The sequence below is a fragment of the Patagioenas fasciata genome, chromosome 26 (genome assembly GCF_037038585.1).
Source record: "Patagioenas fasciata isolate bPatFas1 chromosome 26, bPatFas1.hap1, whole genome shotgun sequence".
NCBI classification, from domain to species: domain Eukaryota; kingdom Metazoa; phylum Chordata; class Aves; order Columbiformes; family Columbidae; genus Patagioenas; species Patagioenas fasciata.
Window position 1 is genome coordinate 1,640,878 of NC_092545.1, and position 26,798 is coordinate 1,667,675.

Consider the following 26,798-nt stretch of genomic DNA (forward strand, 5'->3'; position numbering starts at 1 on the left):
GCTGCTGGAGGAACACTGGTCTCCGTAACATACTCAATGCTCCGGTGTTTGCACAGAGCAGGGCAACCTCTGCTCACCAGCCACCACTTTCTGAGGTCAAAGAGGCACAGAAAGAAGCAGAGTGTGGCTCCCGGCAGATGAAGCTCTTGGCGGTGCCCAATTCATGCCCCTCAAACCGAAGAGCAAAGGTGTCCCAGAGTGCGGGAGGCAGAGCCCTGGCCACGCTGCCAGGGCTGTACAGCCCAGGGAACAGCAGGCCAGAGGAATTCTTATCATGCTGTCTTTTCCCCACTGTTTCATCTACAATATCCAAGTTTTCCTCAAGATGGTTGTTGATTTTGGAGGACATATTGACAAAACTTGAATTAACTTAACCAAAAGCTGGAAAAAAGGAGCGCCTGAGCAGTCACCGCTGGGCAAGTGCTGAGAAACCTGCTGGAAGTAAACAAGTCCTCTGAGCAAATCCAAGTAAATCCCAGCAAAACCACTTTTGTTTCTCCTTTTTAATCCTTTTTCCCTTTCAACAGCATCATGTCACCACCGTTGCAGAGCATGTTATTAACTACTCTAAACAGAGGACAGAAAATCAGTGTGAAATGCAGATCTGGGTCCTTCATGGTGGACAAAAATTTGCCATTTAGGTTCAAATCAGACATGATAACTTGGGCTCTGTGCTGGGAACAGCCCAAGAGTTTGTTTCATTGCACCAATGTCTTTGCTGCTGCAGAATAACTGTGCACTTAAAGACAATTAATGGCAAGATACAGTGAGAGAAGGTTACAAACATGGTACAGTGACGGTCAAGTTATTTTGGTCAAGTACATTAAAAAAGTGGATCCATTTACACAGAATCCTGACCAGCACACGTGAAGCCATTCCTGTGAGCTACCAGGTGCAGTCCCTGGAACATCCTCAGTTGTCATAAGTCCAACACTGCCTTGCTTACAGAGCTCTTAAATGTTGTCTCATGTGGTGCCAGCTGTGAGTATGAGGCCATACTTCCCTGACACCATCCGTTATAACAAGCATTTGGGTGATAAATATACCAGCATTGGTTTCTTTCCTTGATCTTGGGAGATGGCTCCTTTGTTTAACGCTGAGAAAGTTTTCTTCTGCCCAACAAAATGCTCGTCTGCTCCCCAACATGCAAACCCAGCTCCATCGACCCATCTCAGCTGAGTCCAGCCCAGCACTTCTCTGCTATTCACAGTTTGGATGATGCCAGAACCAGGACTTGCAGCTGAGGAGGTCCTGGAGAACATGCTGAGTGGGATTGCAGCAGGAAAGGTTCTGATACCTCTTTCAATTGCAACCCGGGAACTATGTCTGAAAGCTGAATAGCCCACTGTGCCTCTTAATCGCTTCAAAACAAATCCAGTTAATGAGTTTCTTAAAAAAAATAATGATCACAAGGAAGCTGAAAAGCACCAGTGCAACCACTTCACACCTCTTTGACTAAGAATTATTTCAGCTATAACCATGGGATAATGTTCACCACAGAAAGAAAATCAGATTGATTACAGAGAAGATAGCAAGGTGGTCATAAAGCAACTTAGCTGGAACAGACACGCACAGATGTGGGATGTGCCTGAAGTGATCAAACGGCACCTGGATTCGCGCTCGCAGCTCCTGCGCCCAGCGCAGCGCTCCAGCCACCGGCGGCACGTTCTTGTGCACAGGGGGGGATCCTGGGGAGGGCACATTGGAACAGCGTTTGACTGAACACTGCACTTGTAACCCCAAAGATGCAACAACAGAACCTCATTTGCAGAAAACTGCTCTGATTTCCCAGCTTCCTTCCTTAAATCCAACATCTGCCACACTGATGTAGGTCTGTGACCAAGGCAAGTGCCTCTGGATCTTGAATAAGGAGCTGAGATCGAACGAGAAGCCCAGACTATGTCCAAACCTGAGCTGATGTGAGGTGTCCCTTGCCTGGGACACATTCCCCGCCCCTCACAAACACTGACATAGGGATTTCTGACCAGGAGTTACTTCTGTCCGTCTTATCTAACAGCCACAGAACAATAACCACAAATTCACAGCAAATGATTCTCTCCATGATTCTCTCCAGTCCAGGACTTGTCTCGTTCCAGTATGATCTTTCTGAGGCAAGTAAATAGGTTATTGTTCAAAATGACACACTTGAATCCTCATAATCTGATAGAAATCCACCCATTCCCCCCTGTGCCAACAGTCACGGGGAATAATAAACTTGGAAAAGGCTGATTAAACCCTTGGTTACAAAGTCCCACTCGCATACTTTGCATTTTAAGCATTGTAAGGGAAACAAAATAAATTCATTCTGAGGAGCACATGAGTGGGTTTGCAGGTCCCATGGGGTGTTGGAGGCAGCACACAAATGTGCAGAGAAACCTCCTGTCACAGCCTCGCTGGGAGAAAAGCTCAGCATGTGTCTCCATTCCCAGTCACATATCATGCATACACATTTGAAAAAGGGTATTTTTACTCCTAACCAATTATTTGCTTTAATACTAAGAACAGAGCTTTCCCAGGCATTTCCATTGCCACTAGGAGCTACAGAGGCTGAAAACATCTGCAATTTGTAAAGTTTTGGGTTCCTTCGAAAAATAAATCATTTCCCCCCCAAATTAATCTCAATCAAACTCCCTGTAAAACCCATTTTACTCAGCACGTTCTACCTACCGAGCTTCAGCTCTGCCTGGATGTGCCGGGAGTAGATCAGCCTGGCGTGGTCCAGGGCCCTGCTGAACGTGCTGATGAGGACGGAGTATTTGCCAGCAGCATCTGCAGCGACTACCGGTCGCTCCAAAAGGCTCCCGAACATGTCCAGCAGCTGTTGGGGTGAACACGCAGGAAAAGAAGAGGGGAAAAATTTACAACCCCGACTCCTGCAGAGAGATCAGCTGGGACCTTCCTCCCCAGCCCAGAGGCTTCAATACTGTCCGCACCGATGGGCACTTTGGAAAAAGGAAATTTGCTCCCTTTGTTACGGGGCCTCTCAGACTTTCTCTGGGGTTGGACCACATTCCAACTGTTGTTCTTCAAATGCTTCAAGATTTTCTATTTTTTTCAAAAAACTTACAAAGATAAACACTGTCACTTGCTAAAGTCTTTTCTACAAATGCTTATATTGATTTTTTTAAAAAAATACCATTTATTATTTCTGCAAGATAGATTAATTGATAAATAAACCAGCTTTGTTTCTAGAAAACCTGTTTCCAAAACTGAAACAGATCCATGTATTAATAATATTAACAAATTGATACTAACAATATCAATTCTCACCAGGAAATCCTAGAAAAAGCATGATTTCCCCCAACTTGCAGAGAGAGACACAAATATATCTCCTGGCATCCAAAAGCTTTGTGAGGGACCCACCAGCCTGAGCATCCCAAAAGCTACAAGTCCCACTGTCCCACCAGCAAACACCAGCCCCATGTGCCTGTGGCTCCAGCACTGCTGGTCTCCTCAGCGTGATTCTCACCGAGCCGGGTGCCCTGATTTCCCTTTTAGGGAAGAGCAAGGGAGCGATAAACAAACCTTGAAGGCGTGGTCCAAGTTGGAGGCGTCATCAAAAGCCTGGATGAAAATGGTGCCCAGCCGACGGTCCATGTCTTCTACTTTCTGCTGGAAACCAAAGGCATCCTGCTCAAAGTCCTGCACAAAGGCAAAACACAAGCTGTGAGGCTGCAAGATGGCACTAGGAAGGTACCTGTAACTCCTCGATCCAGAGATGCCCTCTCTTATTCACCGTGAACTAAGCCACTCCTCTGGCCAATCTTCAGCCATCGCAACGTGGCAAAGTCCTCACGAAGCTTGAGAACATTTCTGTGCTGTCCCATGGCTGAGATGTTGGCCCTTTCTCTGGGAGGGACCCTTTGGTCCTGAGGGCTTTCCACAGCCCACATGGCACTATCTTCAGCCTACAGGCAAGATGGACTATTTCCACACCCTCTCCCCCACCACTTGGCCTGAAGACCACACCATCATCCAGAAAACCCACGGATGCACCTGCTGAGTCCCAAATCCAACCTACTTTCAAGTCAAAACAAGCCTGTGGTTCCATGGTGAGCTGGTTGTGAGTGAGGCAGTTTCAAAACACTCGCACAGGTTGCCCAGAGAGGCTGTGGAGTCTCCACACTTGGACATAGGTAATCTTGGAGATATTTCACCTGACCAGTCACAGTCCTGCTCTAGCTGAGCCTGCTTTGAGCAGGGAAGGTGGACTGGGTGATCTCCAGAGGTCCTTTTCAAACTCAACAGTACTGGGTTTCTGTAATTTCCATCATCTTCTTGCACTGCTTTTCTTGCTTCAATTGTAATAAATCCTTTGAACTTCAAGAGTAACATCTATATTTGTTTTCCTACACGTAAAAGAGTCCAAATCAAAGACTGAACTTGACAGTCCGTGACAGTCCTTCTGTTCTAGCTTGGACAAAACCACTAAAAATGAGGTCATGTGTCTCTTTTCCAAAGGACAAAGTGCAAGGAAATAGCTTTTACTATTGCTACTGCTGAGCTCCAGCAGATCCAGATGCCATGTTTTAGCTAAAAAAAACGGCTCCAGCAGTGGCAGAGGGTGCAAAACTAGAGCACTGAAAGAACAAACATGACTCAGAGTCACACAAATGGCCATGGGGTCACCAAACCCAAGCCACCTCCTGCAGAGCCACTGTCACCTCTCCTCTGTGCCTGCCCTGCTGAAGGAGGGGTGCTATGGAGCAAGCAGCTTTCCAGCAAGAAACACTGGGGACGTGCCACCCCCTGCAGAGATGTACTGGGAGCTGCAGGAAGCAAAGCACGAGCCACCCACCCCACAGCAGGCAGGTCCCAGAGGGCTGGGAATATTCCTTTAATTAAAGCACTACTGATAATAAAATAGAGCATCCTTGAATTCTGAGAGCCCCAGATGCCATGTGTTCATCTAGGCAGGAGCGAACACATCCCAGAGATGATCTGAGTTGGCCCTCATCAGGCAAACTACCTTGTTTTTCCAAAACTAAGACAGAGTCTTATATTAATTTTTGCTGCAAAAGATGCTTACTTTTTTACATGTATAGCTGCCTGGACCCTATTTAAATTGACTTTTTTATGAACTGTAACTAGGGCTAATTTTTTGAATAGGGTTCATATTTCAAGCATCCTGAAAAATCATGCTATAGCTTGTTTTTGGGGTAGGTCTTATTTTTGGGGAAACATGGTAAATACCAAGAGCAGGAAAGCAAAGAGATGTGGGTGTTGGTATAGCTCTTATACCTCAGCAAGCACCATGTACAGCAAAAGCTTGTGCGTAACTCATGGAAATCCCAGTTTCCCAGCTGCACTGATCTAAGGTGCTGATCTAGCAAGATATGTTAGATATAGACGTGCAAGAAGTCCCAAATCTCTGCAGGAAAGGCCAGCGGCTCCCTGTTCCCTCCAGTACCAGATCAGATCATAATGAAAGGAGGAAAGAGCTGGGAAGAAGATAGCAGGAAACTGCTGCTTTGGAAACATGCACATGTTCCTGATGTTCCCGCAAACTGGTCCCACCTACCGTGTTGGTCAGGTCAAGACAGTCATAGGTTCGCTCTGAAAACACCTTGTATGCCTCCTGGAATTCCTCATACATGTCCAGGACCTGCTGGCCCAGGGTCTTCCCTTTAATCCCACTGAATTCAATTTTCTCCAGCTTCATCAAGTCCAAGGAAGTTGCCAGGAGATCCTTCAAAGTCAACGGAGGGAGACACAGGTCATGATGTTGACAAAAGAAGATGACGACAGTTGTCACGACAGAGTTGCACTTGCTGAGGGACCTTCCCAAGCACAGCGCTGGTGCTCAGGCTGGGTGGCAGGGATGGGAAGGGGGGAGCCTGATCTGCCTGTCCTGAGCATCAGTGGCTGCTCATAACACGTCCCTGCCCAGTGAGACCTGCTGCAGCCACTAGAAATACCATGACAACTGTAAAATCGCTTTTAAGGGTATTTAGAGGACAGATCCAAAGCAGGATATGAGACTCTTATATGTCATCCAGCATAGCTAAGAATCCCAATTTTATAGGTATTAACCAAGGACAGATTTCTAATATTTACAGGTACCCAAACTGTCCAAAGCTCCTGCGCAGTCAAACCTCCACGTGTCCAAGTGGGTGTTGCAGCACCTGCCCCGCTGGCCCTCTCTGCTGAGGTGGCACACGGGTCCTTCCCTTCCCTTCCCATCCTCTGCAGCCTGGCAGTGTCACCTCTTGGGAAAATGTCCCGCTCCCCCAGTGGTGGTGGCAGCACTGGGCAGCTCTGCTGCCATCCCACCTCATCTGTCTCCCTAGGTAGGGCCAAGTAAGGGCTGGTTGAACATCCATTGTCTCAGAGGACCAGGAGAAATGTGCACAGGAATGTACTGGTGGCCACTCTCTGCTTGCACTTGTCCTGGGGCCACCCGAGCAGGGCAGCAGGTTTTACCACAGACACGTAATATGAAACAGTGCAACGAACCAAAGGAAAGGGATCCTTCCCTCTTCACGTGCTCATGGGCTACCCATGCACCAGTGTAACTGCAGCTTTTATGAAAATTCGAAAACAAATGCACATATGCATTCATATTCACTTCGACACACCAGCACATCCGCTTGAACAAATACCTAGTAAGGCAAAAAAATAATGTGGAAATACCAGTTGTCCCTTGCTTTGTCTTGCAAGGTTGCTTGAAATGAAGTGATGAGGGGAAATTGAGACGGAGAGAGATGCAGCAGTTTTCCTCATTAACAGGCTGGTGTGCACTATGCTTTTAATTATTGTTTTACAGCTCACTCCGCAGGCTCTCCCTCTGACTCCAGATACTGCAGCTCCTACTGTCCCTGGAGTGTGGGACAGCCACGGAAGGAGGAAACAGACACTGGTCAAAACGCACAGTGCCCCAGCTCAAAACCTCCCCACTGGCTTTTGTCTGCAGCCCATATCCACAGTGTGCCCATGGCATCCATGGAATCCCAGCAGTCAGTGCCCCAGAGCCTTTACAGGGTCCCAGTAAACCTGTCACCAACACTGTCCTCATGATAACCTGCAGTTATTCCTGTGTCTATTTATATTCCTCTCTACACCGACCAGCATAATTTGGTTTATTTCACATCAAACCCTACTGGAAACCATCATTATGAATACTTTTAAAATAGGCACCAGTCATGACAGTTTTCAACATAGTTAATTAAGGAACACATAAAAGTATATGGCATATTTAAAGCAGTAAAACTGCCAACACCAGCAACCTGTACACTGGCCATCCAACCCTACACACTGAGAACGCAGCAACAATCAACAAAGAAATTCATTTGGGATGTGTGTGGAGAGCAGATGAATGTGTGTGGTTAGCCACGTGAGAGATAACAGGTACATGCAAGGTCTGTACAAGAGGTACATACAGTATCTGTATAAGAGGTATATACAGTGTCTGTATAACAGGTACATATGGTGTCTGTATGTCTGTGGTCTCCAGACACAGCCATGTGGTAAGGAGAGCATAGGGAGCTCCCACATTCACACTCAGACCTGCTCTCTGCAGAACATCTCCTGTGGCTCAAGGAGCCCTTGGCCACACTGGGAGCTCAGGGATGACACCCCAATGTCCCTGCCTCAGGTGACAGATCTGGCAAACAGGGACACCCCTGAGCCACAGCACCCCAGTTTGATGGACTATGAGGATGCGAAGGGACAACCTGGTGAGGAACGTGTCCCTGCTCCTCCCCAGGCCCACGTGGCACAGCCAAGGGGATCCTGCCATCTGGCCTCTCCAAGACAGGCAGGACCCAGCTCTAGGGTGTCATAGAATCATAGAACCATTTCAGTTGGAAGAGACCCTTAAGATCATTGAGTCCAACCATAACCTAAATCTGTCTCTGATGGCACCAGGAGACCTGGGAGATTACATTGCTTTATTTACAGCTGTGCAAACCACACCTCCAGTAATCCTCCTTTTCTTGCCCCAACAGGAGCAAGGAGTCCAACGGGACTCCTGAGAGCAAAAAACACACCTATCAACCTGACCAGCTTACATATGCACTGAGCAGGACATAGTAAAACACAGTCTTAGACTCGCTGTAACAGGAGACCTAACAGCAAAAGAGTGGCCCCATTCCCTGGTATCAGGTGAAGCTATAGAAAGGAAAGATGCCAGCAAGTGATCTCCTGGCTACAGAGTTCTCCTGACGGTTTGCAATGTTTTTCAAGACCAGAGTCTCACCTCCACCATCTCCAGTCTCTTCAGGAAGGTGTCCAGCCTCGCAAACACCATCGTGGAGCTGAAGTCCCACTCCCTCACTTCTTGGCCTGGTTCATAATACATGTGCAGTTTTTCCCTTCTCTCCTCAAATGCCTCTTTGAACATGTTCAGGATACCGAGCACCATTCGCACCTTGCCCAGGCTCTCCTCCATGTCCCCTTTCAGAAGGTCTTCTGGAGACAGGTACACCAGGGCCTGGAAGAGCAAAATCACACCTGAGAGGTCACTTCTGCCATCATGGAAAACAAGGACTTCTTGTGTTGAACACATTTGAACCTGTTTATTAAGTTAAATGTTGCCTAAAGAATCACTTTTCCAGGGAAGGACAATAGGAAGAAGGGGAGAGGGGACACAGGGGACTGCAAACACAGGCATCACAGCCACAGACCTGCTCAATGAGAAGGTTGCAGATCTCCTGGAGCAGCACCACTATCCGCACGGGCATGTTGTAGTGCTTGGAGGCGACCCAGATCAAACACACCACGTGGAGCAGGGGGAGCAGGAAAGGCTTCACCTCGCTGAACTCAACCCTCTCTACGTCTTCCAAGCGGCGCTTGAGGGCTGTCAGGTGCAGGTGAACGTCCTGAGCTTCAGTCAAAGCTGTGTTGAGAGACGTGAGAAGCGGTAAGAACCACCCAGCTGCGGTGTGCTGGGTTCCCAGCTAGGTGCTGGCCTCACCACATGGAAAAGCGCCTGGGAAAAGAAACTGTCCTGACAAGCACTGAGCACCCTCAGCCACCTGTGTGCTGCAGGTCACTCACTCGTGAACATCACTCACCTGCGGCAGTAACCAGAACAGAAATAAGCTGATGTGATGGCAGGGGACAGGGAGCTGGGACAGGGCTTCGTGGAGAGCCTGAGTCCACAACTGCTAAAAAGTCACACGGAATTTGCCCAACAGCACCAAAAATACAGTGCTGCCATGGCTGTGAGCCATGGCCTTGCTGTACAGCACGACAGGCTGTACAGCCTTGGCCTGAGCCCTTTTTAGCTCAGTTTTGGCTCAAGCAACTCCTTGTCCAGTGGGCAGATGACGACGGCCCCACTAGTCCTGACTGTAATAGAAAACCTGTCAACAGTAAAGCAACTGATGTCTGACTCGTCGAAAGCTTTAGCTTAGCTCTGTACAGCTGTGTGGTTTTACCCTGAAGAATTACCCCAGAGCGCAAGCATTAATAAAACCAGATCGTTGTGCAATTAAACCTGTGGACCAACAAGAAGTGACAGAAGTGCTTGAATGCATGCAAAAATAACCCCTAAGGCCCAAGACCAAGGAAGAAGAGACTCCCACTATCAGCATCACCCTCCCAGCAAATCCACCAACAGCAGCCACACCAGTACAATGCCAGGGAAAGGGGCAGAGACTTAAAAGCAGGTGCACACAAATCTGAACTGCGCTGTAATGGAAATTAACAATTATAGTCCAAATTATCCAATTAGGGTTAGTATCGCTGTAGCCGGATTAAAACCAAATATTTGTTGTATTTTGATTAAACCCTTAAAGTATTAATTAGTTTAACAATGAACCCTTGGCTCCTTATATAAGGGGTGTTTCTCCAGCCCATTTAAACTGCACAATGCAGAGTGTGACACAGATCCTTAAGAGATTCAATGTTTGCACGTGAAGTGGTGAAGAACAGTGTTTTCTGCCAGCACGTGCACAGCTAACACAGTCTAGATGGTTTCATTGTGCCAGAGAGCAGCTGGGTTGGACATGGATGTCCAGCTGTGTTGGTCTGCAGGGACAGACCAGCAGGACTACACTGTTTTTCACTACAGACAGGGATTTGCAATATTTCCTTGGGCTGCGCTCAACTCCCCTAAGCAAAGCAAAGCAAGGAAATTCGGGCTGCAGTGGCCAAAGCCTGAGAAGCAGCGCTCTAACAAAGCAGTCTTAGGTACAAGATCTGTCCTCTTAGTCTGAACTCCCATTCCTGCATAATAACACCAGAGGAGCTGGTGGAAGTTGAGGTGAGTCCTGTTAGAGTAATGCAAACACTTTATTACAGCAGAATAAATTCCCAAACCCATTCACCCTGAACTTTGGCAAGAGTCTGGCTCAACAGACCAGCGATGGAGCTTGTCCCAGCCTGGAAACAAAAGCCTAGACTCAAGCACAAGCAGCCCAGTCTCAATTCACAAACTAGAAAGATTTGGCTTGAAATCAGTCACACCAGGCCATGAAGAAAGGCCAGAAGCCAGCACTGTGGTAAAGTTGCCCCAGCATCTCACCTGCCTCAACATCAATTAGCATGGTTTTGAAGGCTGGGATGTAGCTGCTCTCAACTCTCTCCAGCAGCTCCATCATGTTCCTGACCTTCCTCGTTGTCAGCTGGTTGTAAATGCATTCCAGGTCATCACACCTACAGCAACCGAGACACAGAATCACAGAATCAGTTGGTTGGAAGAGACCCTCAAGATCATCGAGTCCAACCATAACCTAACCCCTGGCACTGCCCCATGTCCCTGAGAATGTCATCTCTGTGACTGTTCAACCCCTCCAGGAATGGTGACTCTACCACTGCCCTGGGCAGCCTGTTCCAATGCTTCACAACCCCTTCTGGGAAGAAATGTTTCCTAATATCCAACCTCAGCCTCCCCTGGCGCAACTTGAGGCCGTTTCCTCTGCTCCTGGCGCTTGTTCCTGGGGAGCAGAGCCCGACCCCCCTGGCTCCAAGCTCCTTTCAGGCAGTGCAGAGATCAGAAGGTCTCCCCTCAGCTCCTGTTCTCCAGCTGAACCCCCCAGGTCCCTCAGCCACTCCCATCACACTTGTGCTCCAGCCCCTCACCAGCTCTATTCCCTTCTCTCAACTCACTCCACTACCTCAAGGTCTTTCTTGGCCTGAGGGGCCCAAAACTGATTTGAGGTTTGGCTTCCCCAGCGCTGAGTACAGTGGGACAGTCATTGCCCTGGGCCTGCTGGCCACACTGTTCTTGATGCACACCAGGATGCTGGTGGCCATGTTACCCACCTACACTGGGCCATCAGCTGTCCCCCAACATCATCTGTTTCCCCTGGGCCTGATTCAGGGCTTCCTCCAGCTACACATGGACTGTGGAAATGGGAGAAAGCTGCATGAGGCACAGACAAACCCTACAGGACAGAAAGTGCTGAGTTCAGCATGACAGCAGCTCTGCTACTGACAGAACATCGCTGAAAAAAAGCCATCGTGTTTCTGCAGGCATTAGCAACAGCTCTCCAGCCAGCAGGGCTTTGCCCCGAGTCAGCCTGAACCAGTACAGCACAAAGGTTTTCAAAGGGCAGGAGGAAATACCACTCCCAGGCTCCTGAGCATCTAAAGCCCCTCTGGCCCTGACAGATGAACAGCAGCCAGCTGAGATGCACCATTTCCAGACAGCCCCCAGCAGGTGTCCATCAGCAATTACTCCTGTGGATGGCTCCTAGTGAACAGTGACCAAAGAGTGCCCAGAGCGGGTGTGGAGTCTCCTTCTCTGAGACATTCGAACCCGCCTGGACCCACCTGTGTGATCTGCTCTGTGACCCTGCGTGAGCAGGGCTTGGACTGGGGGATCTGCAGAGGTCCCTTCAGCCCAACCAGCCTGGGATTCTGTAAAGGGCATTTCTGAAAAAAGTCCCTTGAGGTGTAGCCCCTGTGGTGGGGCTAAGTTAAAACACAGCCAGCTGCCCAGTGACCTCCCAGGCACTTTGCAGATCATGATGATTTTCTGTGCGGGAGCAATTTTCCTTAGTTGAAGCCTACATGAACCCCAAGTGGCCTGTTCTTCTCAACTCATGGAATTAGCAGCTCCACCACCAGCACTCTCCCTCTACACAAAACCAGCACCACAGGGCACCATGCACTGGCCAGGCTGCTCTGGGTACCTGTTCTTCCAGAACTCCAGCTCCACCTTCGGGTTCGGATTGCTGCCTTGCAGGAGAGGCTCTGAAGACTCTTTCTTCAGTGCCTCCTGGATCTGGTGGCTCCAGTCTATGATGGCCGACTCCATGGCATACACCAGAGATTTATCTATCCGTTCCATGCTGTAGTAAACAGAGTACGTGATTAACTTTGTTGATGTGCATTGCTCAGTTGGATCTACTTCCAATGGCCGTGTGGGCAGCTGGATTTTACAGGGTTTCACATTTCAAAACCACAAAACAATCAAACCCCATAAGATTTTGTCACTGGTTTAATATAGGAATTACACTCTGGAGAAAATGGCTGAATGTCTGCAGCAGTGTGGGCAACAACACTGTTCATAAAGTGAATGGTGGAAATGAAGAGCCAGTCGCCACCTCTCTGCACAGCCAGTCATTGTCACATCAGATCCATTCAGGTTCAGGATCTGACCTGGAGACTCACACATCCAGCAAGATTCTCTCTCCCCATACCATTCTCCCTCAAAATATTCTACATCCCCGCAGTCATTAACTCACTTAATTCAGCAAGAAACACCACCAAGTGGGCTGGGAAGCTGAGGACAGGTCACCCCACTGCCTTGGAAGCAGTAACTTCTCACAAAATCCCACCCGCACCACGTCCTGTCTGAGGAGTGATTCATTCCACTGCACCCACACATCTCCTGGGGTTCCACAGGGGCACGCACGCAGCCCAGACACGATGACAACTTGATGTACAAACGCATCTGCTTCTCTGGACCTTCCAGAACCTGTTATTTTGGGGTGGTACTCACGATTTCTCATTTTCCAGATCAATGTCCTCAATTCCCTCTGAGCCAGCTGGGAGAGGCAGCAAGGTCTTGCCGTCTACTTGGCCAACAACTGTGAAAATGGTACTTTTGAGGTTGTGGACATGACGCACGATGTCTTGTGACACCACTTGTGGCCAGCCCTGATGGTTCTTCTTGTTCGTTAGGATGGGCACGATCACCTACAGCGGGAGTCACGGAAGACCAATGGAGAAAAAAGTGCAGCAGGAGACGGACAGGCCACCAGGCTCTGAGGTCTGTGCTTGGCCAAGCCTGGAGACCCATATTCATTGCTGTCTCAAGCAGTTCCCATGTGAAATAGAGGCAGCTGATGATGAATGGGCATCTCTACAGGCCCACTTTATACAGCAGAACACCCTTTTCCCCAAATCCAAGCAGCCAAGGAGGGTGGAAGCCAGTAGGCAAAGTGAGCAGCCCCATCCCCAGGCTCTCCCAGCCTTTCAAGCCCGCAACTGGAGATGGCCCCATGGGCTGCTGTCCCTTGCCCTCACAACTGTCCCCGGTGCTTGGTCCCCATGTCCCTGCCCATGGGCACAGCCGTCAGGCTGCCCTTTGAGCCTGCCAGGGCTGGGCTGAGCTCAGTGTGCTGCAAGGGAAGGTCTGCTGGTACCCCCTGGGATACACTGGTGGTGAGGGTCCCCCAGGTCCCAGCTGCAGCCCACCAAACAGGAGCTTTGCCTTTATCAGCACTTTTACTGACCCGGCAGCATGGGGTTGTGGGGCTGGTCGGGGTTTGCCCAGATTTGAGCTGCTTTTGGCTTGTTTGAGCTGTGACAGCAACACCGTGTCTGTCACCTATCCTGGCTGGCTCTGCACTGGGACCAGCCTGTGGCAACAGCCTAACAAAGCCAGGTTGTCCCTAGTGACAAACAACAGCCCTTTGTGTTACTGGACTCAGGGTGGGGGTAGGGGAGGGGGGGGAGGTGACTAAAGGCATAAAAATAGCTGCAAATGGACATAAAATTGAAACGGAATAAAGCAGCTCAGCACCTCCATGGTGCTGTCCCAGGATGCTGAAGACTCTTTGGAACTGTGGCTGGCTCTGTAGACCCGAAGAAGACCCGACCAGCCACCTTCGTGCCCAGGGAGCCGTGGGAAGGGGGAGCACAACCCCAGGGAACACACGGGCAGGTGCTGACGAGTTCACCTTCAGCAGTTTTAGCTGCATTATTAGCAAGATGTGTCTCTATTACTTAAAGCATGTGGACTGCTAATGCCAGTGATGTTGTAACCAGGCAAATGATAGCCGTTCATTTTCTTTCTGACTGTTAAAATGATAACTGGACTCAGGATGAAGCCCCAGCCCACAGAGCAGGTGTGTTCCCTTCGGCACCGCAGGAGTGAAGCAACAAGTGGACAAGGTCACCAGCTGTGACCCCTCACCGAATAAAGACAAAGTGTGGGCAGAGGAACACACGACCCCAACCCCAGGAAATTCAAGACCTTTTTCACCTTCACGCAGACCCACCCCATCTGCCTGACCCAGCACCACCGCTGCTTTTGCCTTCAAGCGAAGCTTGAGAGGAAAATAGGATGAAAACCAGGCACAATCTGCTCCCTGCAGAAATACTGCATGTCTGCACAGGGGAGAGCAAAGCCTGCAAACACGCAGCTGGGACGCACAATCCCGGCTCCCAAAGGCATTCAGAAAACAGGATTTAACAGGATCTGCCAAAGTGTTCCTACCCCACCATCTACCCATAGCAGACGGTGCTTGCAATGCTATTGGCCAGCCGTGATGCAAAACCACTGTTTGTGCAGACTTCGCAAGACCACGGGGCTCATCAAAACAAAAGCTCCCCGTATAAATAATGTGTTTTCTCACAAAACCAGGATAACCAGTCTGGCAGCCTGCTCTTGGGAATCCAATCTATCAGTCACCATCTTAATATACCAAACATCATGATCAGAGCTTCTCAAATCCAGCAGCTCCTCTGCTTTCCCATTACAGCCTCATTCCTGAGACTTCTCCAGGTGAGGAGCCATCAGGAATAAACCGAAACAACATTGTCTAGTTCAGGCTAATAACACAGCAAAGCAAAAGCACTCGAACCTCTTGACGATCTCTTTAAGAAAACATCAGCCCACCTGAGATAACCCGACACTGAGCTACAGGAGGCTCCTGAACATCACAAAACACTTTTTCACTATGAGAGTAATCGAGCACTGGCCCAGGTTGCTCAAAGAGGTTGTGAAGTCTCCATCCTTAGAGATAATGAAGAGCTACCTGGACATGGCCCTGGGCAACTGGCTCTGGATGGCCCTGCTTGAGCAGGGGTTTGGAGTAGGTGACCTGCAGATGTCCCCTCCAGCACCTGTGGGTACATCAGTCCCACAAGGACCCCACTGATAGACAGAGCTGATGTGGATCAGCATTCAGGTGGTTTATATGAGTTCTAAAGCCGTCCATGGTACTGCAAAGGGCAGAGTTAAGGGTACAAGTGCATCAGCAGAGAAGGGAGGGAGGCCAAGGAGCCTGTCTGTAGGAGGGGACACCTTCCCCGCTGCCATGTGCGAGGGGCACCCGGTACTCATGGGTGCCAGGGCTCCCTCTGCACCTCCGGGGCTGCCCAGGCCTCACAGGATCCCAGCCTGGTTAGGTTGAAGGGATCTCTGCAGATCCCCCAGTCCAAGCCCTGCTCACGCAGGGTCACAGAGCAGATCACACAGGTGGGTCCAGGCGGGTTTCAATGTCTCAGAGAAGGAGACTCCACACCCGCCCTGGGCAGCCTGGGCCAGGCTCTGCCATCTCCCAGCAAACAAATTTCTCCTCGTGTTGAGCCTGCCCCCGTGGCCCCTCATCCTCACCTCCTCCACGAGGGCGGCAAAGTGCCGCAGGGCATCGGCGGGCAGGTCCCCGCAGAGCAGCTCCCCGGGGCCGGCGCCGGGGGCCCGCAGGAAGAACAGCCCCTTGCGGCGGGCGGCGGGGGGCGGCGGGGGCGGCCCCAGCTCCAGCTCCCCGGCCGGGCCCCGCCAGAGCAGCAGCGCCGGCCCCGCCGGCCCCGCCAGGAAGCTCCGCAGCAGCGGCCCCGCCGCCTCCCCGCCTGCCCAGCGCTCCCAGCGCTCCGCCGGCACCCCCAGCCCCCGCGCCGCGCACCGGCACAGCCGCTCGGCGCCGGGCACCGGCTCCACCGCCTGCTCCATCCGGCCGGCACCGGCGGGTGTTTGCGGGGAAGAGCCGCGTTGCCCGGGGGAAGGGACACTGCGAGGAGCCGGGGGCGGGCCGGGGCGGGACCCAGCTCGCCTGGGAGACGCAGCTGCCCCGGGCAACCACGGGTATCAACACAAGCTGGGGATGGAGGGCCTGAGAGCAGCCCTGCGAAGGACTTGGGGGTGCTGGGGGATGCTCCCTCTGGGGGGGGTCTGGATACCACTGGATCCACCTGGGCACCCCCAAAGTGGCTTTTTAGCACTTATTTTTCTCCTGAAAAAGCAAACACAGTGGGGCTTTCTCCCATCCTGCCCCATGGAACCCCACTCAGACCACACCAGTGCCTGGTTGCCCATCACCATTTATTGCAGCTGCTGCCTGCTCAGCGCCCAGGGCAGTGGGACCGGGCCCGAGACCCCCATCCTGCCCGGCTGTCAGGGAGTGATTCACTGCGGGGGGTGGAAACTGGGGATCCCGTACCCCTATATATATGCTAAACCAAATTATTCGGTTGCAAGCAGTGGTTGAAATAATAAGCAACCAGATGGCTGAGGCACCGAATCTCATAGTGAGACAATTGTCTCAGACCAGAGCTGCAGTGTACCAAAATCAGGGAGCGTGAGATTGGCTTTTAGCTGAAGAGAGGGGGGCGTCTGTGGGAAACTGAATACTTCGGAGTGTTGTTTGGAAAGAGATAACGATGGGGAAGCCATAATGAAAATAGCAGAGGAGATAAAACGCGTTGCACATGTACCAGTACAGAAGTGGAATTCTGTACTTACTAGCCATTGGTGGGGTAACTTATTTGGGGGAGCCTGGTGGAAGAAAATAGGCTTCATGATAGTATGTGCATTTCTGGGTTTACTGTTTGTGCCACGTACGACCCCGTGCTTTGTTCAGTTAATACATTCAGTAGTCCAAGTCCTCCCCACCCCCCGCCAGCGAGTTCGCCTCCCCCCCGGGAAGCCGGGGCGTCCCTGCCGGCTCCGTGCCCGGGGTGGACGGGGGTGGACGGCGGGGGGGGTGGACGGGGGCGGGGGGGGCACGCGGGCGTCCCGCGGTTTCTCAGCCCCGCTGTCGGAGGCCTAACCCCCTCACCTGCCCGTGCTGCCGCCTCCCGCGCTTCTTCCTCGGTGGCTCGCTCGCTCGGTCCCTCGGCCCGCTGCCCGCCCCGGCCGCGGGCTGAAGAAGAAACCGACCCCGCCAGCGGCTTTGCCTCCCCCCGGGGAGGCATAGAGACACCGCGTCCCCGTCCCCGTCCCCCCGTCCCGGCCCGCCTGCCTCCCTGCCTACCCGCGCGCGGGGTTCCTCGGCCGATCGGCAAGACGCTCCCGCGCTGGCCTCCCCGCGACCGCCCGCCCGACGGGCTTGACTCCGAGCGACTGACCGTTGGGCACCTGGCGGGGGGCAGGGGGCCGGTTGCCGGGCGGCGGGGAGAGCGCGCATGCGCGGCGCGCGCAGTTGCCGACCCCCTCCGGCCCTTCCCGCGGGTGGGCCGGAGGGGGCGGGGGGCAAGGCGAGGGCGGGAGAGACCGCGCTTTGGGGTGCGGGCGGGGAGGGGGGGTGTTTGTGCTCGCCGTGCAGTCTGAGCCGGAAGACGAAGTGAAATTATACGGCGGCGGCGGCGGCAGGTGCGGGTGGGGGGCACGACGACACCACCACGACCCCGCCGCCCCTGCCGAAATAAACCCCCACCAAAAAAAAAAAAAAAACACCGCCACGAAACCCGCATCCCCACGCCACGCGCGAGCCCCGAAACTCCAGACACGGACTCGCCGAGCGTGTGCACGGATCGCGAGGGTCGAAAAGCTCGACTCGTAGAGTCGCGTACACTGTCCCGCAGCCACCCGCGAGAGGCTCGCTCGGTCGCGTCCAGCTCCTGTCCCTGCGTAGGACCAACCGCCCCGCCGTTCCGGTTCAGTCCTTGCCCGCCGGTCCCACTTACTTAGACTAAGCCTAAAATGCACAGATCTCTCCATAAGGATGGGTTTTATACTCTACTTCCACAATCTGCTGGCAGTACAAAAGAATAAGCGGCAGATCTACTTAGGCTGAGTCACGGTGCTTTGCTCCTAAGACCATGCATACCATGGGAATATTTCAGCTGCATGTCCCACCCCAACCCCAGAGAGCAAGAGCTCCAGGAACAGGTGGAGAAACAGGGAAGAACACTGCAGTGCTTCTGAGAAATAAAGCAAGGACAGAAAGGCAGACGGGCATGCTGTGGAACCTTCTCCTTACCCGACTGTGCTGCTGCCACACATGAAATGACACTGTAGAGCAAGTACTTTTAGCACCTTTTTTGTGTTTCACGTTCCAGGAACCCTGCCCCTGGAGGTCCAGCTGCTGAGGTGGAGACTCGGGACCTGGACCCCATGGCTTCGGGGCAGAGGCTCTGATGGAGAGGAGAGGAGATCAGGGGTTGCACTGGGAAATGTGTCTGCACTGCAGGGGATGTGAGAGAGGTTCCTAAATCCCATCCCCAGCATTTCTGGTAGCAGTTAACTCTTCCTGCCCATGTCTGTGCTCCTGCAGCTGTGTCTCTGTCCCTGGGTCTGCTCCCTGTCCGTGTCACAGACCCCGTCCCACCCGCTGTGTGCTCAGCTCTGTCCTGCTCACACCGCCTGGCACTGCCCAGGTGTTGCTTTATCCATGCGAGCCACGGAACCTGACACACCAATATGATGTTCACAGAGTTCGCTTTATTGTCGGACCGGGCTGGCTTTATAGCAAAGCTGCCCTGTCCACGCGCCTTACAACAACGTGATTGGTTGTAACTCGTGCTATACAATAACATGATAGGCTGCATGTACTGTCCACGCGCTCTGCACGCATGTGTCCGGCGATTGCTCACTCATTATTACATTCTAATGGTGCTCCTTTAGTCTCTTTTGTCTCTGGCTTCACCTCTCAGCCAGGCTGGGGACAACCCCATCCCCCTGGGGCGGGGGGGGCTCTGCCACTACATCTCCCCCTCTTTTATTTAATATTAACAATACGCCATATCATGCTTTAAATACAGTGTGAAATACAGGGTAAGAACATTAAGGCTAATACAATTACAATTAACAAGAACAAACCTGTTTTCAATATTCCTTTTAACCAAACAAGGCATTCACCCCAAAAAACCCAGTATCTTCTGTTATTTTCTTGTTCTGCAAATCTTCTATCTTTTTAACTTTTAAGTTCAAACAACACATACAATCAAACTCTTCATAACTGTGAACATGTCCAATAACAAAAAATTAATTGCTGCTCTGTTTTACAAAGTGGTATTCTCAACATTGGCTACATTCATTGCTTAAAGCGATAACATGTCTGAGGTTAAGGGTTGTCATCACTGCAACCGGTTTCTTCTCTGTTAGCTAGCCAAGGTCTCACCCACTTTGCTGGGATCCATGAATTTTTGTGGTTACCTGTAGAAACACAAGCATATCCCCTTCCCCAGGTTATTAGTGACATAGGACCTTCCCATTGTTGTGTTGTCGGATTAAACACACTAACCTTAGGCACATTTTCGGAAAAATCTTTGACATTTTTGATTTGGTGCATAACAACCGGTTCCATTTCAGTTTCACTTTTAGGATTAAGCCAGTTCAGCACATACAATGCCTTCATCAATACCTCTTCTGGGCTCACACCAATTCCCCCTTGTTTTTTCAAAACAGACAAGAGATTTTTAATGCACGGTGTGCACGCTCAATAATTGCTTGGCCAGTAGAATTATAAGGGATTCCAAACAGGTGTTGTACCTTCCACTGGGTGAGGAAGGCTGCAAGTCTGTCAGAGTGGTATGCAGGACCATTATCTGTTTTGATTTGTGTAGGGACACCCATGACAGCAAAAGCTTGTAGTAAATGACGTTTTACTGCCTTTGCATTTGCTGAGGTCAAGGCTGTAGCCCACAGCAGTCCTGAACAGGTATCTATGGAGACATGAATGTACTTTTGTCTGCCAAATGGTGCAAATTCAGTAATATCAGTTTGCCATAACTGACCTGGCTGCAAGCCCCGAGGATTTACTCCCTTTTGTTGGAGAGGGACTATGCGGGCACAATCAGGACAAGCTGCGATAATGGCTCGAGCTTGTTCCTTTGTAATTGTAAACTGCTTTCGGAGTGCTGCTGAGGATTGATGAAAGAATTCGTGAGCTTGTCTGGCTTGTTCAAAAGGGGATATATCTGCTACTGCCACAAGTTTGTCTATGGTGCTGTTTCCCTCTACTAGACCACCTGGTATGTTAGTATGGCTTTTTATATGCATGATAAATACTGGTGCTGTCCTATAATCTAATACGTTCCACAAATCTAACAATGCTTCAAACAACAAGGAATTGGAAACTCGCTGCAAAAGTGCTCTATGTATTCTTTGTACAATTCCCACAACATAAAGAGAATCTGTTACCAGATTAACTGGAGAGTTATGCCATTTTTGCAATGCTGCTGTCACCGCTCGCAATTCTAAAATTTGAACCGATCCTTCAGCTATGACAATCTGTGAATGCCACTGACCATTCTCAAACCATACAAAGCCTCCTTTGCATGAGCGACTACTCGCATCTGTGAAAATGGTTATAGCATCTAGTGGATGCTCACTAAAAATTGACATAGGCTCTAAGGGGAGGTTGGTCTTAAATATAGGATGTGGTGGATAATGATTGTCCACCTGCACCGGAATCCGGGCAAGAGCTGAGGCAAGATCGTCATGTTTGAGAAGGATCTGTTCAAACAAATTGAGGGAAATAGGGATCACAATTTTAGCAACATATAGTCCAGACAATGTCAGAAATCTGCTTAGTCCTTTCACTATCACTTGGGCAATGGCTTCCCACCTCTGAATGATGGTTTTTTGTTTTTGGCTGTTTAAAAATATCCATTCTAATATTACCAATGGATCCTTTTCTTCCGTGCTCCACTGGGCCAAAAGTCCTGCCACTTCCTTATTGGTATTATAGACATAGAGAGTAACAGGCAATTCTGATCTTACCCGCTGAGCAGTATTCTGTGAAACTTTTCTTGCAATCTGCTCAAGCGCTTTCTGTGCTTCTGGTGTGAGGCACCGTGGTTCTTGGGGGTCTCGTCCCCCACGGAGGAGACTAAACAGCGGTTGCAAATCTGTATTTGTAATACCCACAACATTTCTTATCCACTGTAAGTCCCCTACTAACTTCATTGCATCGTGAAGGGTTGCTATCTTTGCTTTCACAGTAAGCTTCTGAGGTCTAATCATGGCCTGAGTTAGTTCATATCCTAAATATTTCCATGGCGCGGTTTGCTGTACCTTTTCTGGTGCCACAACCAGACCCCATTGACCTAATTGCTTTGTCAACTGAGTTATTATGTCCTTACTAATTTTCTCTTTATTGCACAAAAGGATATCATCCATATAATGATAGATGATCATCTGAGGGTGTTGTTGCCTGAATGATTTTAAAGCCAAATCTACATACCATTGGCAAATAGTAGGAGAATTTTTCATTCCCTGAGGTAGCACTACCCAATGATATCTTTTTGTGGGAGCTTGATGATTAAGCACTGGAACAGTAAAGGCAAATTTTTCACAATCCTCTGGGTGTAAAGGAATCGTGAAAAAACAATCCTTCAGATCAATGACAGTTATATCCCAATCTTTTGGAAGCATGGTTGGGGTAGGAAGACCTGGTTGTAGTGCCCCCATATCTTTCATTACTGCATTAATTGCCCTGAGGTCCTGTAACAAACGCCACTTCCCTGATTTCTTCTGGATAGTAAAAACAGGTGTATTCCACGGGCTGGTGGAAGGGACCAAATGTCCGAGACTGAGTTGCTCTTCAACCAGCTCCTCTAAATGTGCGAGCTTTTCTTTTGGTAATGGCCATTGATCCACCCAGACAGGATCATTTGTTTCCCAACTCAGCTTCATACATGGCCGGGTGTCGCTCGCTGCAATGGCCATTATTAAAAAGGTGACTGCATAACTATTCCCCACTGAGACATCACATCCCTTCCCAATAATGCAATTGTTGTGTTTAGAACATAAGGTCGTACCCATGCCTCTAAGCCCTCGCCCTCCTCCCTTATCTTAACCATATGTGTGCTGATGTGGGTGGGAGTGGCCCCCCCTATCCCCACTACCATGGTATTTACTGCTTCTAAAGGCCAACACAAAGGCCAGTCAGTGCGAGGGATAATCGTCACATCTGCGCCTGAATCTAAAAGCATTCTTTTCCTCTTAATCTCACTGCCAGGCCCAATAATGGAAACTACCCTAGATGGTTTGTCCAAAGTCAGTTTTTCCGTGAAAGCAACCACAGGGGCTCCAGTAGAACCAAAACCTTTCTGACCTCTTTCTGTATTTAAAGCCTTTGGAACACATGCTTTAAAAGGTACCAATTGTGCTATACGGGTCCCCTGTTTAATAGTCACAGGGGGTGTTAAGACTTGCAACATAATACCTATGGGTCCAACATAATCAGAGTCTATTAATCCTGGCAAAACAAACAACCCCTGTCTTGAAGCAGAAGAACGACCTATTAAAAGTGCACTCAATCCATACCCTAGGGGCCCTGTTACTGTAGATGGAACTACATGTACAGACCGGTCTGTTATTGTGACATCTGTTCCCACGGCCAGATCGACACCTGCGCTTCCTGAGGTTGCTGCCCTGAGCTCGGACAAGCAACCATGGCTGTTCCCCCTCTCGGCTGGTATTGTGGTGTCATCGCGCCCCAGCCCCTGGCGCTGGTCCTCCCGTTTCCCGGCAGCGGTGTCCCATCTTTTTTAAATCTTGATCGACACTCCACTACTCGGTGTCCATACTTATCACACCGACTGCACGTGCCATCAAAGCGCAAATTATTGAGAGGGGCTGGTGACTGACTAGTGCCATTACTAGGTCCCCCTCTCCGAGTATACTGAGGGCAATTTCTTCTAATATGTCCTGTTTGTCCACAAGTAAAACATGCTAGGCCGCGAGAAGAAGGGCTTCGACCTTTCATTGCAGGCTTAAGTGCTGCAGCCAAGGCCGCAGCGTGGGCTTGAGCATGTATTTTTGCTTTTTCTACCTCCTGTTGCATAATTGGTACCCGTGTGCAAGCTTCCACCATCTCTGCTAAAGAAGCACTTTTTCCCAAACCGGCTAGTATCTGTTGGCATTGGGTGTTTGCATTCATCATAGCCAAATCTTTCCCCACAGCAGCTTTTGCCTCTGGAGTCAAGTTAGGACAGGCATCTATAGCTTCTTTCAAACGATCTACAAACTTCATATATGGTTCCCCAGGATCCTGCTTTATTGTAGAATAGGGTGGCACAGGGTTACCTCTATTTGGCAATTCTTTCACTGCTGCCAAGGCAAGCCCTTGCGTTTGCTGCAAAATCCTTGGATGAAGTGCTGCCTGAGTAGCACCATCCGCATATTGCCCACGACCCAGTAACTGGTCCATGCTCGCTAACCGCAACGGATCATCAGCTGGTAAACGAACATTTTCTAATACTGCCAATTCCACTTTCCCCTGCCACGTGTCCAAGAACAGCAAATACCCCGTTGGAGGAAGCAATAACTCCATCAATGCCCTAATATCTGTTTGAGTTAGTACTTGCCCCTTGAAAAATGAATTGATTAGCTGCATCACATGCTTATTATCCATACCATATTGCATAACTGCACTTTGCAATTGCTTAACCGTTTTCCAATCAAAAGGCGACCACTGCCTTTGTCCTCTATTATCTATGTGCACTGGCATTGCTGTAATACTACCAGGTAACATGATCCCTTCAATAGTTGCATCTCTGATTACCCCTTGCCAACGTTGCCCTGCATTATAAGAATGATCTCGAGGAATATCTCTACCCTGATGCACAGGGGCAGCACCCAAATTATCATTATTATCACTGCTATACAATTCCCTTGTGTTTCCCTGTGGATCAGTAAGTCGACGCATATTTGCAAACCGATCTGCTAACCCAGTCTCCAGCCCTTTTCCATATCGCGCTCTCAAATATTCATCTGCTTCTCTTACAGACCACATCCCATCTTCAACACATTGTCTAGCCCATTTTTGTATTCGCTCCCTTTTGATACGGAGCTCCTCCGGAGTGAGGTCTAATTCCACCCCCTCCCTTTCCTGTTTTCCCCGTTTTTCACATTCCCTGCCAATTGCCTCCAGCCCGTCCTTAATTGCATCTGACGCCTTTTTATATGCTATTAACCGCGAAGTTTTACTGTTACCGCCATCTAGTCGTTTCATAGCTTCTAGAACTTCTTGCATCTGGCTCTCCTGCCGTCTCAGTAAGTCCTTCAGGCTCTGCACGTGGCTCTCCTCCTGGCAGTCAGGGCGATTCTGCGGGGCTCCGTCCTGGTGTTCCATCGGGTCCTCCGGCAAAGGCACGTCGGCTGCATTAACTTGTCCTGGCTTGTTGAAACTTGCCGGTTGCTGCCATTCGTTGTCGGAGCCAGGCAATGGCTCAACGGGCGCAGAGGGTAGAATTTGCTCTCCGCCCCAGAACTCCAGATCTGATACGGGACATACCAGCGGTGTTGATTCTTCGGAGTTCTTGGAGGGTGGGCAGCTCGCGGCGGGCGGCTCCGAGGGGACGGCACACAGCTCCGGCTCCTCTGAGACTTCCTGCACCAGCTGCCTGACCTCCCGCCAGGGTCCGGCGAGATCGCAAGCCTCGCGGCTCCCCCTTGTAACCGCTTCCCATAGTTCGGTCCCTATGTCCTCCCATGTACCGGGAGAAAAAAATTCGTCCGTCGAACGAACACAGCCCTTACGCTGGGCGAATAGTAAAAGGCGCTCCACCGCGTCTTTTTCCAAAATTCTTCCTGTTCTTGCAGCCAGCTGCAGAATACTTTTCACTATTATTTTTTCTTCCACGGATGCCGTGTTTCCCATGCCACCTGCTTCTTCGTAGGCCTACTTTCCGCTATGATTGAGCGCTGGGCTGGTGTCGCCCCCAGGTGGCGTCCTCGCGTCTTCACTTCCGGCGATCTTGCTTCGATACGAAGGATCACGTCGGGGTCACCAAAGTGTTGCTTTATCCATGCGAGCCACGGAACCTGACACACCAATATGATGTTCACAGAGTTCGCTTTATTGTCGGACCGGGCTGGCTTTATAGCAAAGCTGCCCTGTCCACGCGCCTTACAACAACGTGATTGGTTGTAACTCGTGCTATACAATAACATGATAGGCTGCATGTACTGTCCACGCGCTCTGCACGCATGTGTCCGGCGATTGCTCACTCATTATTACCTTCTAATGGTGCTCCTTTAGTCTCTTTTGTCTCTGGCTTCACCTCTCAGCCAGGCTGGGGACAACCCCATCCCCCTGGGGCGGGGGGGGCTCTGCCACTACAGGTGAGCTGTGGCCAAGTCCCAGGAAGGGACAGGGCTGGAGCCAGAGCCTTGTTGGGGACAGGGACACTGGGACCCACCATGTGGGATCAGCTCTACAGGGCAGGACCCGGGTTGTCTGGGAGGGCACAGTGACCCCGGACAGGGACAGGTGAGAGCCAGGGCAGGGGATGTTCCCTCTGCTCTGTTCTCAGCTGTGGCTGCAGACTGGACCAGTTGGGGGCTGGCGGTGCAGGGGAAATGGGGTGGGCTGGAGCTGGGCACTGACACCACCCCAGCACTTCCCCCAAGCCCAGCCCTCCTCTCCCAGAGCCCAGGATTCACCAGTGCTCCCCATTGGCAGTGCCACCAGTGACTGAGGATCCCAGTCACCAGCTGTCCACATTGCCCCAGCTGTCCTCCCACCTCCCAGAGTTCCCTAATCCTGGGGTCCCTGGTGCCCCAAGAAGAGGAGTGACTCCCAGCCCCTCATTTATTTAAGGGGCTGGAAAGGGCTCAGAGATAATTGTGCTTAGAGACCCCAGATTTGAGGCTGGTGTCATCTCTAGGGGGGGTTCCATAGGGAAAGACTGGCCTGGGAGTTGAGGGGCACTGGGAGATGGTGGTGCTGGGAGGTGAGGGGCACTGGCAGGTGGGGGGATCAGGCTTTTGGGGTTGTTGCAGGATGGTTTCGAGTTGGAGCAGTGGGTCATCACCATAGGGTGTCTGGCTGTCAGGGACACACTGCTGTCCCCCCTCACCACTGTGGATGCCCGGGCCCTTCCCCGTGCAGCTGCCCCATGCAGGAAGCGGCACTGATGCCAGGGAAGGCAGCTGGATCAGTGCTCAAGGCGGGGGTGACTCTGTGCCAAGGCTGGGTTGCCAGGGCGGGTGTCTCTGCCAAGCTTTGCCCTGGGGGCTGGAGGCGTGGGGAGGGGCAGGGAGTCCTCCTGGGAGGGATAAAGGTGCCCTCACCTTTTCTGGCATCACCCAGGACTCGCTGCACCGCAGAGGAAGATGAAGGTCGCAGTGCTCAGCGTGGCCCTGCTCTTCACCATCCTGCTGTGCACCCCAGAGGATGCGCAGGTGAGGCTCCAGTGAGGGCCCCCACCGGTTTCTTGTCTTGGTGCCCCCACACCCCTCCTCTTTGGGCCTCCCCATTCCATCCTTTAAGACCCCTCAGGTATCTCCTCCTCAGGATCTCCTCTGTGTCCTATAGAGGGTCCCCAAATGCTCTCCCTTTGATGGATGCCAACGCCTTTCTTTCCATCTTTCCACTCCGCCCTTTGCCTTTCACCCTGTCCCCTGCGGTAGTGCCCCCAGATCCCCCTCCTTGAACACCCCCTCCCAAACACTTTCCCGATCCCCGCGTTTTGTTCCTCTGCTGTCCTCTTCCTCCTGCCCCCAC

General features: G+C 51.0%; 1 pseudogene; it reads right to left on the minus strand.

Annotated features, from left to right (window-relative positions):
- LOC136112125 (dynein axonemal heavy chain 9-like) overlaps nt 1-17,540 on the minus strand; it is a 74,880-nt pseudogene extending 57,340 nt beyond the window's left edge.
- Nucleotides 17,541-26,798: the final 9,258 nt, after the last annotated feature.